The sequence below is a fragment of the Camellia sinensis genome, chromosome 6 (assembly GCF_055761805.1).
Source record: "Camellia sinensis isolate YWXY chromosome 6, ASM5576180v1, whole genome shotgun sequence".
Lineage (NCBI taxonomy): Eukaryota > Viridiplantae > Streptophyta > Magnoliopsida > Ericales > Theaceae > Camellia > Camellia sinensis.
The window spans coordinates 53,120,297-53,134,365 of record NC_138966.1 but is presented as its reverse complement, the minus strand read 5'-3'; positions in this window follow the sequence as shown (position 1 = coordinate 53,134,365).

Here is a 14,069-nt window from a genome sequence, read left to right as displayed (position 1 = left end):
TGCCACTGTGCAGGAGAATCCGTATAGGTGTTCGAGTGTTCGAACCGTAATGCGCAAGAATTGGTATCGAAACCCCGTATTTACATATCTGCCACTGTGCAGGAGAATCCGTATAGGTGTTCGAGTGTTCGAACCGTAATGCGCAAGAAATGGTATGTAAACCCCGTATTTACATATCTGCCACTGTGCAGGAGAATCCGTATATGTGTTTGGGTGTTCGAACCGTAATGCGCAAGAATTGGTATGGAAACCTCGTATTTACATATCTGCCACTGTGCAGGAGAATCCGTATAGGTGTTCGGGTGTTCGAACCGTAATGCGCAAGAATTGGTATGGAAACCCCGTATTTACATATCTGCCATTGTGCAGGAGAATTCGTATAGGTGTTCGAGTGTTCGAACCGTAATGCGCAAGAAATGGTATGTAAACTCCGTATTTACATATCTGCCACTGTGCAGGAGAATCCGTATAGGTGTTCGGGTGTTCGAACCGTAATGCGCAGAATTGGTATGGAAACCCCGTATTTACATATCTGCCACTGTGCAGGAGAAGCCGTATAGGTGTTCGAGTGTTCGAACCGTAATGCGCAAGAAATGGTATGTAAACCCCGTATTTACATATCTGCCACTGTGCAGGAGAATCCGTATAGGTGTTCGAGTGTTCGAACCGTAATGCGCAAGAATTGGTATCGAAACCCCGTATTTACATATCTGCCACTGTGCAGGAGAATCCGTATAGGTGTTCGAGTGTTCGAACCGTAATGCGCAAGAAATGGTATGTAAACCCCGTATTTACATATCTGCCACTGTGCAGGAGAATCCGTATATGTGTTTGGGTGTTCGAAGGGTAATGCGCAAGAATTGGTATGGAAACCTCGTATTTACATATCTGCCACTGTGCAGGAGAATCCGTATAGGTGTTCGGGTGTTCGAACCGTAATGCGCAAGAATTGGTATGGAAACCCCGTATTTACATATCTGCCATTGTGCAGGAGAATTCGTATAGGTGTTCGAGTGTTCGAACCGTAATGCGCAAGAATTGGTATGGAAACCCCGTATTTACATATCTGCCACTGTGCAAGAGAATCCGTGTAGGTGTTCGGGTGTTCGAACCGTAATGCGCAAGAAATGGTATGTAAACCCCGTATTTACATATCTGCCACTGTGCAGAATAATCCGTATAGGTGTTCGAGTGTTCGAACCGTAATGCGCAAGAATTGGTATGGAAACCCCGTATTTACATATCTGCCACTGTGCTGGAGAATCCGTATAGGTGTTTGAGTGTTCGAACCGTAATCCGCAAGAAATGGTATGTAAACCCCGTATTTACATATCTGCCACTGTGCAGGAGAATCCGTATAGGTGTTTGAGTGTTCGAACCGTAATGCGCAAGAAATGGTATGTAAACCCCGTATTTACATATCTGCCACTGTGCAGGAGAATCCGTATAGGTGTTCGAGTGTTCGAACCGTAATGCGCAAGAAATGGTATGTAAACCCCGTATTTACATATCTGCCACTGTGCAGGAGAATCCGTATATGTGTTTGGGTGTTCGAACCGTAATGCGCAAGAATTGGTATGGAAACCTCGTATTTACATATCTGCCACTGTGTAGGAGAATCCGTATAGGTGTTCGAGTGTTCGAACCGTAATGCGCAAGAAATGGTACGTAAACCCCGTATTTACATATCTGCCACTGTGCAGGAGAATCCGTATAGGTGTTCTGGTGTTCGAACCGTAATGCGCAAGAATTGGTATGGAAACCCCGTATTTACATATCTGCCACTGTGCAGGATAATCCGTATAGGTGTTCGAGTGTTCGAACCGTAATGCGCAAGAAATGGTATGTAAACCCCGTATTTACATATCTGCCACTGTGCAGGAGAATCCGTATAGGTGTTCGAGTGTTCGAACCGTAATGCGCAAGAAATGGTATGTAATCCCCGTATTTACATATCTGCCACTGTGCAGGAGAATCCGTATAGGTGTTTGAGTGTTCGAACCGTAATCCGCAAGAAATGGTATGTAAACCCCGTATTTACATATCTGCCACTGTGCAGGAGAATCCGTATAGGTATTGGGGTGTTCGAACCGTAATGCGCAACAATTGGTATGCAAACCCTGTATTTACATATTTGCCACTGTGCAGGAGAATCCGTATAGGTCTTCTGGTGTTCGAACCGTAATGCGCAAGAATTGGTATGGAAACCCTGTATTTACATATCTGCCACTGTGCAGGATAATCCGTATAGGTGTTCGAGTGTTCGAACCGTAATGCGCAAGAAATGGTATGTAAACCCCGTATTTACATATCTGCCACTGTGCAGGAGAATCCGTATAGGTGTTCGGGTGTTCGAACTGTAATGCGTAAGAATTGGTATGGAAACCCCGTATTTACATATCTGCCACTGTGCAGGATAATCCGTATAGGTGTTCGAGTTTTCGAACCGTAATGCGCAAGAAATGGTATGTAAACCCCGTATTTACATATCTGCCACTGTGCAGGAGAATCCGTATAGGTGTTCGGGTGTTCGAACCGTAATGCGCAAGAAAAGGTATGTAAACCCCGTATTTACATATCTGCCACTGTGCAGGAGAATCCGTATAGGTGTTCGGGTGTTCGAACTGTAATGCGCAAGAATTGGTATGGAAACCCCGTATTTACATATCTGCCACTGTGCAGGATAATCCGTATAGGTGTTCGAGTGTTCGAACCGTAATGCGCAAGAAATGGTATGTAAACCCCGTATTTACATATCTGCCACTGTGCAGGAGAATCCGTATAGGTGTTCAATTGTTCGAACCGTAATGCGCAAGAAATGGTATGTAAACCCCGTATTTACATATCTGCCACTGTGCAGGAGAATCCGTATAGGTGTTCGAGTGTTCGAACCGTAATGCGCAAGAAATGGTATGTAAACCCCGTATTTACATATCTGCCACTGTGCAGGAGAATCCGTATAGGTGTTCGAGTGTTCGAACCGTAATGCGCAAGAAATGGTATGTAAACCCCGTATTTACATATCTGCCACTGTGTAGGAGAATCCGTATAGGTGTTCGGGTGTTCGAACCGTAATGCGCAAGAATTGGTATGGAAACACCGTATTTACATATCTGCCACTGTGCAAGAGAATCCGTATAGGTGTTCGAGTGTTCGAACCGTAATGCGCAAGAAATGGTAGGTAAACCCCGTATTTACATATCTGCCACTGTGCAAGAGAATCCGAATAGGTGTTCGGGTGTTCGAACCGTAATGCGCAAGAAATGGTATGTAAACCCCGTATTTACATATCTGCCACTGTGCAGAATGATCCGTATAGGTGTTCGAGTGTTCGAACCGTAATGCGCAAGAATTGGTATGGAAACCCCGTATTTACATATCTGCCACTGTGCTGGAGAATCCGTATAGGTGTTCGAGTGTTCGAACCGTAATGCGCAAGAAATGGTATGTAATCCCCGTATTTACATATCTGCCACTGTGCAGGAGAATCCGTATAGGTGTTCGGGTGTTCGAACCGTAATGCGCAAGAATTGGTACGGAAACCCCGTATTTACATATCTGCCACTGTGTAGGAGAATCCGTATAGGTGTTCGAGTGTTCGAACCGTAATGCGCAAGAAATGGTATGTAAACCCCGTATTTACATATCTGCCACTGTGTAGGAGAATCCGTATATGTGTTCGGGTGTTCGAACCGTAATGCGCAAGAATTGGTATGTAAACCCCGTATTTACATATCTGCCACTGTGCAGGAGAATCCGTATCGGTGTTCGGGTGTTCGAACTGTAATGCGCAAGAAATGGTACGTAAACCCCGTATTTACATATCTGCCACTGTGCAGGAGAATCCGTATATGTGTTCTGGTGTTCGAACCGTAATGCGCAAGAATTGGTATGGAAACCCCGTATTTACATATCTGCCACTGTGCAGGATAATCCGTATAGGTGTTCGAGTGTTCGAACCGTAATGCGCAAGAAAAGGTATGTAAACCCCGTATTTACATATCTGCCACTGTGCAGGAGAATCCGTATAGGTGTTTGAGTGTTCGAACCGTAATCCGCAAGAAATGGTATGTAAACCCCGTATTTACATATCTGCCACTGTGCAGGAGAATCCGTATAGGTGTTCGGGTGTTCGAACCGCAATGCGCAAGAATTGGTATGCAAACCCTGTATTTACATATCTGCCACTGTGCAGGAGAATCCGTATAGGTGTTCTGGTGTTCGAACCGTAATGCGCAAGAATTGGTTTGGAAACCCTGTATTTACATATCTGCCACTGTGCAGGATAATCCGTATAGGTGTTCGAGTGTTCGAACCGTAATGCGCAAGAAATGGTATGTAAACCCCGTATTTACATATCTGCCACTGTGCAGGAGAATCCGTATAGGTGTTCGGGTGTTCGAACTGTAATGCGCAAGAATTGGTATGGAAACCCCGTATTTACATTTCTGCCACTGTGCAGGATAATCCGTATAGGTGTTCGAGTGTTCGAACCGTAATGCGCAAGAAATGGTATGTAAACCCCGTATTTACATATCTGCCACTGTGCAGGAGAATCCGTATAGGTGTTCGGGTGTTCGAACCGTAATGCGCAAGAAAAGGTATGTAAACCCCGTATTTACATATCTGCCACTGTGCAGGAGAATCCGTATAGGTGTTCGGGTGTTCGAACTGTAATGCGCAAGAATTGGTATGGAAACCCCGTATTTACATATCTGCCACTGTGCAGGATAATCCGTATAGGTGTAAGAGTGTTCGAACCGTAATGCGCAAGAAATGGTATGTAAACCCCGTATTTACATATCTGCCACTGTGCAGGAGAATCCGTATAGGTGTTCAATTGTTCGAACCGTAATGCGCAAGAAATGGTATGTAAACCCCGTATTTACATATCTGCCACTGTGTAGGAGAATCCGTATAGGTGTTCGAGTGTTCGAACCGTAATGCGCAAGAAATGGTATGTAAACCCCGTATTTACATATCTGCCACTGTGCAGGACAATCCGTATAGGTGTTCGGGCGTTCGAACCGTAATGCGCAAGAATTGGTATGGAAATCCCGTATTTACATATCTGCCACTGTGCAGGAGAATCCGTATAGGTGTTCGAGTGTTTGAACCGTAATGCGCAAGAAATGGTATGTAAACCCCGTATTTACATATCTGCCACTGTGCAGGAGAATCCGTATAGGTGTTCGGGTGTTCGAACCGTAATGCGCAAGAAATGGTATGTAAACTCCGTATTTACATATCTGCCACTGTGCAGGAGAATCCGTATAGGTGTTCGGGTGTTCGAACCGTAATGCGCAAGAATTGGTATGGAAACCCCGTATTTACATATCTGCCACTGTGCAGGAGAATCCGTATAGGTGTTCGAGTGTTCGAACCGTAATGCGCAAGAAATGGTACGTAAACCCCGTATTTACATATCTGCCACTGTGCAGGAGAATCCGTATAGGTGTTCGGGTGTTCGAACCGTAAGGCGCAAGAATTGGTACGGAAACCCCGTATTTACATATCTGCCACTGTGGAGGAGAATCCGTATAGGTGTTCGAGTGTTCGAACCGTAATGCGCAAGAAATGGTATGTAAACCCCGTATTTACATATCTGCCACTGTGCAGGAGAATCCGTATAGGTGTTCGGGTGTTCGAACCGTAATGCGCAAGAAATGGTATGTAAACCCCGTATTTACACATCTGCCACTGTGCAGGAGAATCCGTATAGGTGTTCGAGTGTTCGAACCGTAATGCGCAAGAATTGGTATGGAAACCCCGTATTTACATATCTGCCACTGTGCAAGAGAATCCGTATTGGTGTTCGGGTGTTCGAACCGTAATGCGCAAGAAATGGTATGTAAACCCCGTATTTACATATCTGCCACTGTGCAGAATGATCCGTATAGGTGTTCGGGTGTTCGAACCGCAATGCGCAAGAATTGGTATGCAAACCCTGTATTTACATATCTGCCACTGTGTAGGAGAATCCGTATAGGTGTTCGGGTGTTCGAACCGTAATGCGCAAGAATTGGTATGTAAACCCCGTATTTACATATCTGCCACTGTGCTGGAGAATCCGTATAGGTGTTCGGGTGTTCGAACTGTAATGCGCAAGAATTGGTATGGAAACCCCGTATTTACATATCTGCCACTGTGCAGGATAATCCGTATAGGTGTTCGAGTGTTCGAACCGTAATGCGCAAGAAATGGTATGTAAACCCCGTATTTACATATCTGCCACTGTGCAGGAGAATCCGTATAGGTGTTCAATTGTTCGAACCGTAATGCGCAAGAAATGGTATGTAAACCCCGTATTTACATATCTGCCACTGTGCAGGAGAATCCGTATAGGTGTTCGAGTGTTCGAACCGTAATGCGCAAGAAATGGTATGTAAACCCCGTATTTACATATCTACCACTGTGCAGGAGAATCCGTATAGGTGTTCGAGTGTTCGAACCGTAATGCGCAAGAAATGGTATGTAAACCCCGTATTTACATATCTGCCACTGTGTAGGAGAATCCGTATAGGTGTTCGGGTGTTCGAACCGTAATGCGCAAGAAATGGTATGTAAACTCCGTATTTACATATCTGCCACTGTGCAGGAGAATCCGTATAGGTGTTCGGGTGTTCGAACCGTAATGCGCAAGAATTGGTATGGAAACCCCGTATTTACATATCTGCCACTGTGCAGGAGAATCCGTATAGGTGTTCGAGTGTTCGAACCGTAATGCGCAAGAAATGGTATGTAAACCCCGTATTTACATATCTGCCACTGTGCAGGAGAATCCGTATAGGTGTTCGAGTGTTCGAACCGTAATGCGCAAGAAATGGTATGTAAACCCCGTATTTACATATCTACCACTGTGCAGGAGAATCCGTATAGGTGTTCGAGTGTTCGAACCGTAATGCGCAAGAAATGGTATGTAAACCCCGTATTTACATATCTGCCACTGTGTAGGAGAATCCGTATAGGTGTTCGGGTGTTCGAACCGTAATGCGCAAGAAATGGTATGTAAACTCCGTATTTACATATCTGCCACTGTGCAGGAGAATCCGTATAGGTGTTCGGGTGTTCGAACCGTAATGCGCAAGAATTGGTATGGAAACCCCGTATTTACATATCTGCCACTGTGCAGGAGAATCCGTATAGGTGTTCGAGTGTTCGAACCGTAATGCGCAAGAAATGGTACGTAAACCCCGTATTTACATATCTGCCACTGTGCAGGAGAATCCGTATAGGTGTTCGGGTGTTCGAACCGTAAGGCGCAAGAATTGGTACGGAAACCCCGTATTTACATATCTGCCACTGTGTAGGAGAATCCGTATAGGTGTTCGAGTGTTCGAACCGTAATGCGCAAGAAATGGTATGTAAACCCCGTATTTACATATCTGCCACTGTGCAGGAGAATCCGTATAGGTGTTCGGGTGTTCGAACCGTAATGCGCAAGAAATGGTATGTAAACCCCGTATTTACACATCTGCCACTGTGCAGGATAATCCGTATAGGTGTTCGAGTGTTCGAACCGTAATACGCAAGAATTGGTATGGAAACCCCGTATTTACATATCTGCCACTGTGCAGGAGAATCCGTATAGGTGTTCGAGTGTTCGAACCGTAATGCGCAAGAAATGGTATGTAAACCCCGTATTTACATATCTACCACTGTGCAGGAGAATCCGTATAGGTGTTCGAGTGTTCGAACCGTAATGCGCAAGAAATGGTATGTAAACCCCGTATTTACATATCTGCCACTGTGTAGGAGAATCCGTATAGGTGTTCGGGTGTTCGAACCGTAATGCGCAAGAAATGGTATGTAAACTCCGTATTTACATATCTGCCACTGTGCAGGAGAATCCGTATAGGTGTTCGGGTGTTCGAACCGTAATGCGCAAGAATTGGTATGGAAACCCCGTATTTACATATCTGCCACTGTGCAGGAGAATCCGTATAGGTGTTCGAGTGTTCGAACCGTAATGCGCAAGAAATGGTATGTAAACCCCGTATTTACATATCTGCCACTGTGCAGGAGAATCCGTATAGGTGTTCGAGTGTTCGAACCGTAATGCGCAAGAAATGGTATGTAAACCCCGTATTTACATATCTACCACTGTGCAGGAGAATCCGTATAGGTGTTCGAGTGTTCGAACCGTAATGCGCAAGAAATGGTATGTAAACCCCGTATTTACATATCTGCCACTGTGTAGGAGAATCCGTATAGGTGTTCGGGTGTTCGAACCGTAATGCGCAAGAAATGGTATGTAAACTCCGTATTTACATATCTGCCACTGTGCAGGAGAATCCGTATAGGTGTTCGGGTGTTCGAACCGTAATGCGCAAGAATTGGTATGGAAACCCCGTATTTACATATCTGCCACTGTGCAGGAGAATCCGTATAGGTGTTCGAGTGTTCGAACCGTAATGCGCAAGAAATGGTACGTAAACCCCGTATTTACATATCTGCCACTGTGCAGGAGAATCCGTATAGGTGTTCGGGTGTTCGAACCGTAAGGCGCAAGAATTGGTACGGAAACCCCGTATTTACATATCTGCCACTGTGTAGGAGAATCCGTATAGGTGTTCGAGTGTTCGAACCGTAATGCGCAAGAAATGGTATGTAAACCCCGTATTTACATATCTGCCACTGTGCAGGAGAATCCGTATAGGTGTTCGGGTGTTCGAACCGTAATGCGCAAGAAATGGTATGTAAACCCCGTATTTACACATCTGCCACTGTGCAGGATAATCCGTATAGGTGTTCGAGTGTTCGAACCGTAATACGCAAGAATTGGTATGGAAACCCCGTATTTACATATCTGCCACTGTGCAGGAGAATCCGTATAGGTGTTCGAGTGTTCGAACCGTAATGCGCAAGAAATGGTATGTAAACCCCGTATTTACATATCTGCCACTGTGCAAGAGAATCCGTATAGGTGTTCGGGTGTTGGAACCGTAATGCGCAAGAAATGGTATGTAAACCCCGTATTTACATATCTGCCACTGTGCAGAATGATCCGTATAGGTGTTCGGGTGTTCGAACCGTAATGCGCAAGAATTGGTATGCAAACCCTGTATTTACATATCTGCCACTCTGTAGGAGAATCCGTATAGGTGTTCGGGTGTTCGAACCGTAATGCGCAAGAATTGGTATGGAAACACCGTATTTACATATCTGCCACTGTGCAGGAGAATTCGTATAGGTGTTCGAGTGTTCGAACCGTAATGCGCAAGAATTGGTATGGAAACCCCGTATTTACATATCTGCCACTGTGCAAGAGAATCCGTATAGGTGTTCGAGTGTTCGAACCGTAATGCGCAAGAAATGGTATGTAAACCCCGTATTTACATATCTGCCACTGTGCAGAATAATCCGTATAGGTGTTCGAGTGTTCGAACCGTAATGCGCAAGAATTGGTATGGAAACCCCGTATTTACATATCTACCACTGTGCTGGAGAATCCGTATAGGTGTTTGAGTGTTCGAACCGTAATCCGCAAGAAATGGTATGTAAACCCCGTATTTACATATCTGCCACTGTGCAGGAGAATCCGTATAGGTGTTTGAGTGTTCGAACCGTAATGCGCAAGAAATGGTATGTAAACCCCGTATTTACATATCTGCCACTGTGCAGGAGAATCCGTATAGGTGTTCGAGTGTTCGAACCGTAATGCGCAAGAAATGGTATGTAAACCCCGTATTTACATATCTGCCACTGTGCAGGAGAATCCGTATATGTGTTTGGGTGTTCGAACCGTAATGCGCAAGAATTGGTATGGAAACCTCGTATTTACATATCTACCACTGTGCAGGAGAATCCGTATAGGTGTTCGAGTGTTCGAACCGTAATGCGCAAGAAATGGTACGTAAACCTCGTATTTACATATCTGCCACAGTGCAGGAGAATCCGTATAGGTGTTCTGGTGTTCTAATCGTAATGCGCAAGAATTGGTATGGAAACCCCGTATTTACATATCTGCCACTGTGCAGGATAATCCGTATAGGTGTTCGAGTGTTCGAACCGTAATGCGCAAGAAATGGTATGTAAACCCCGTATTTACATATCTGCCACTGTGCAGGAGAATCCGTATAGGTGTTCGAGTGTTCGAACCGTAATGCGCAAGAAATGGTATGTAATCCCCGTATTTACATATCTGCCACTGTGCAGGAGAATCCGTATAGGTGTTTGAGTGTTCGGACCGTAATCCGCAAGAAATGGCATGTAAACCCCGTATTTACATATCTGCCACTGTGCAGGAGAATCCGTATAGGTATTGGGGTGTTCGAACCGTAATGCGCAAGAATTGGTATGCAAACCCTGTATTTACATATTTGCCACTGTGCAGGAGAATCCGTATAGGTGTTCTGGTGTTCGAACCGTAATGCGCAAGAATTGGTATGGAAACCCTGTATTTACGTATCTGCCACTGTGCAGGATAATCCGTATAGGTGTTCGAGTGTTCGAACCGTAATGCGCAAGAAATGGTATGTAAACCCCGTATTTACATATCTGCCACTGTGCAGGAGAATCCGTATAGGTGTTCGGGTGTTCGAACTGTAATGCGCAAGAATTGGTATGGAAACCCCGTATTTACATATCTGCCACTGTGCAGGATAATCCGTATAGGTGTTCGAGTGTTCGAACCGTAATGCGCAAGAAATGGTATGTAAACCCCGTATTTACATATCTGCCACTGTGCAGGAGAATCCGTATAGGTGTTCGGGTGTTCGAACCGTAATGCGCAAGAAAAGGTATGTAAACCCCGTATTTACATATCTGCCACTGTGCAGGAGAATCCGTATAGGTGTTCGGGTGTTCGAACTGTAATGCGCAAGAATTGGTATGGAAACCCCGTATTTACATATCTGCCACTGTGCAGGATAATTCGTATAGGTGTTCGAGTGTTCGAACCGTAATGCGTAAGAAATGGTATGTAAACCCCGTATTTACATATCTGCCACTGTGCAGGAGAATCCGTATAGGTGTTCAATTGTTCGAACCGTAATGCGCAAGAAATGGTATGTAAACCCCGTATTTACATATCTGCCACTGTGCAGGAGAATCCGTATAGGTGTTCGAGTGTTCGAACCGTAATGCGCAAGAAATGGTATGTAAACCCCGTATTTACATATCTGCCACTGTGCGGGACAATCCGTATAGGTGTTCGGGTGTTCGAACCGTAATGCGCAAGAATTGGTATGGAAATCCCGTATTTACATATCTGCCACTGTGCAGGAGAATCCGTATAGGTGTTCGAGTGTTCGAACCGTAATGCGCAAGAAATGGTATGTAAACCCCGTATTTACATATCTGCCACTGTGCAGGAGAATCCGTATAGGTGTTCGGGTGTTCGAACCGTAACGCGCAAGAAATGGTATGTAAACTCCGTATTTACATATCTGCCACTGTGCAGGAGAATCCGTATAGGTGTTCGGGTGTTCGAACCGTAATGCGCAAGAATTGGTATGGAAACCCCGTATTTACATATCTGCCACTGTGCAGGAGAATCCGTATAGGTGTTCGAGTGTTCGAACCGTAATGCGCAAGAAATGGTACGTAAACCCCGTATTTACATATCTGCCACTGTGCAGGAGAATCCGTATAGGTGTTCGGGTGTTCGAACCGTAAGGCGCAAGAATTGGTACGAAAACCCCGTATTTACATATCTGCCACTGTGTAGGAGAATCCGTATAGGTGTTCGAGTGTTCGAACCGTAATGCGCAAGAAATGGTATGTAAACCCCGTATTTACATATCTGCCACTGTGCAGGAGAATCCGTATAGGTGTTCGGGTGTTCGAACCGTAATGCGCAAGAAATGGTATGTAAACCCCGTATTTACACATCTGCCACTGTGCAGGATAATCCGTATAGGTGTTCGAGTGTTCGAACCGTAATGCGCAAGAATTGGTATGGAAATCCCGTATTTACATATCTGCCACTGTGCAGGAGAATCCGTATAGGTGTTCGGGTGTTCGAACCGTAATGCGCAAGAAATGGTATGTAAACCCCGTATTTACATATCTGCCACTGTGCAGAATGATCCGTATAGGTGTTCGGGTGTTCGAACCGTAATGCGCAAGAATTGGTATGGAAACCCTGTATTTACATATCTGCCACTGTGTAGGAGAATCCGTATAGGTGTTCGGGTGTTCGAACCGTAATGCGCAAGAATTGGTATGTAAACCCCGTATTTACATATCTGCCACTGTGCAGGAGAATCCGTATAGGTGTTCGGGTGTTCGAACTGTAATGCGCAAGAAATGGTATGGAAACCCCGTATTTACATATCTGCCACTGTGCAGGATAATCCGTATAGGTGTTCGAGTGTTCGAACCGTAATGCGCAAGAAATGGTATGTAAACTCCGTATTTACATATCTGCCACTGAGCAGGAGAATCCGTATAGGTGTTCGGGTGTTCGAACCGTATGCGCAAGAAATGGTATGTAAACTCCGTATTTACATATCGGCCACTGTGCAGGAGAATCCGTATAGGTGTTCGGGTGTTCGAACCGTAATGCGCAAGAATTGGTATGGAAACCCCGTATTTACATATCTGCCACTGTGCAGGAGAATCCGTATAGGTGTTCGAGTGTTCGAACCGTAATGCGCAAGAAATGGTATGTAAACCCCGTATTTACATATCTGCCACTGTGCAGGAGAATCCGTATAGGTGTTCGAGTGTTCGAACCGTAATGCGCAAGAATTGGTATCGAAACCCCGTATTTACATATCTGCCACTGTGCAGGAGAATCCGTATAGGTGTTCGAGTGTTCGAACCGTAATGCGCAAGAAATGGTATGTAAACCCCGTATTTACATATCTGCCACTGTGCAGGAGAGTCCGTATATGTGTTTGGGTGTTCGAACCGTAATGCGCAAGAATTGGTATGGAAACCTCGTATTTACATATCTGCCACTGTGCAGGAGAATCCGTATAGGTGTTCGAGTGTTCGAACCGTAATGCGCAAGAAATGGTACGTAAACCCCGTATTTACATATCTGCCACTGTGCAGGAGAATCCGTATAGGTGTTCGGGTGTTCGAATCGTAATGCGCAAGAATTGGTAAGGAAACCCCGTATTTACATATCTGCCACTGTGTAGGAGAATCCGTATAGGTGTTCGAGTGTTCGAACCGTAATGCGCAAGAAATGGTATGTAAACCCCGTATTTACATATCTGCCACTGTGCAGGAGAATCCGTATAGGTGTTCGGGTGTTCGAACCGTAATGCGCAAGAAATGGTATGTAAACCCCGTATTTACACATCTGCCACTGTGCAGGATAATCCGTATAGGTGTTCGAGTGTTCGAACCGTAATGCGCAAGAATTGGTATGGAAACCCCGTATTTACATATCTGCCACTGTGCAAGAGAATCCGTATAGGTGTTCGAGTGTTCGAACCGTAATGCGCAAGAAATGGTATGTAAACCCCGTATTTACATATCTGCCACTGTGCAGGAGAATCCGTATAGGTGTTCGGGTGTTCGAACTGTAATGCGCAAGAATTGGTATGGAAACCCCGTATTTACATATCTGCCACTGTGCAGGATAATCCGTATAGGTGTTCGAGTGTTCGAACCGTAATGCGCAAGAAATGGTATGTAAACCCCGTATTTACATATCTGCCACTGTGCAGGAGAATCCGTATAGGTGTTCGGGTGTTCGAACCGTAATGCGCAAGAAAAGGTATGTAAACCCCGTATTTACATATCTGCCACTGTGCAGGAGAATCCGTATAGGTGTTCGGGTGTTCGAACTGTAATGCGCAAGAATTGGTATGGAAACCCCGTATTTACATATCTGCCACTGTGCAGGATAATCCGTATAGGTGTTCGAGTGTTCGAACCGTAATGCGTAAGAAATGGTATGTAAACCCCGTATTTACATATCTGCCACTGTGCAGGAGAATCCGTATAGGTGTTCAATTGTTCGAACCGTAATGCGCAAGAAATGGTATGTAAACCCCGTATTTACATATCTGCCACTGTGCAGGAGAATCCGTATAGGTGTTCGAGTGTTCGAACCGTAATGCGCAAGAAATGGTATGTAAACCCCGTATTTACATATCTGCCACTGT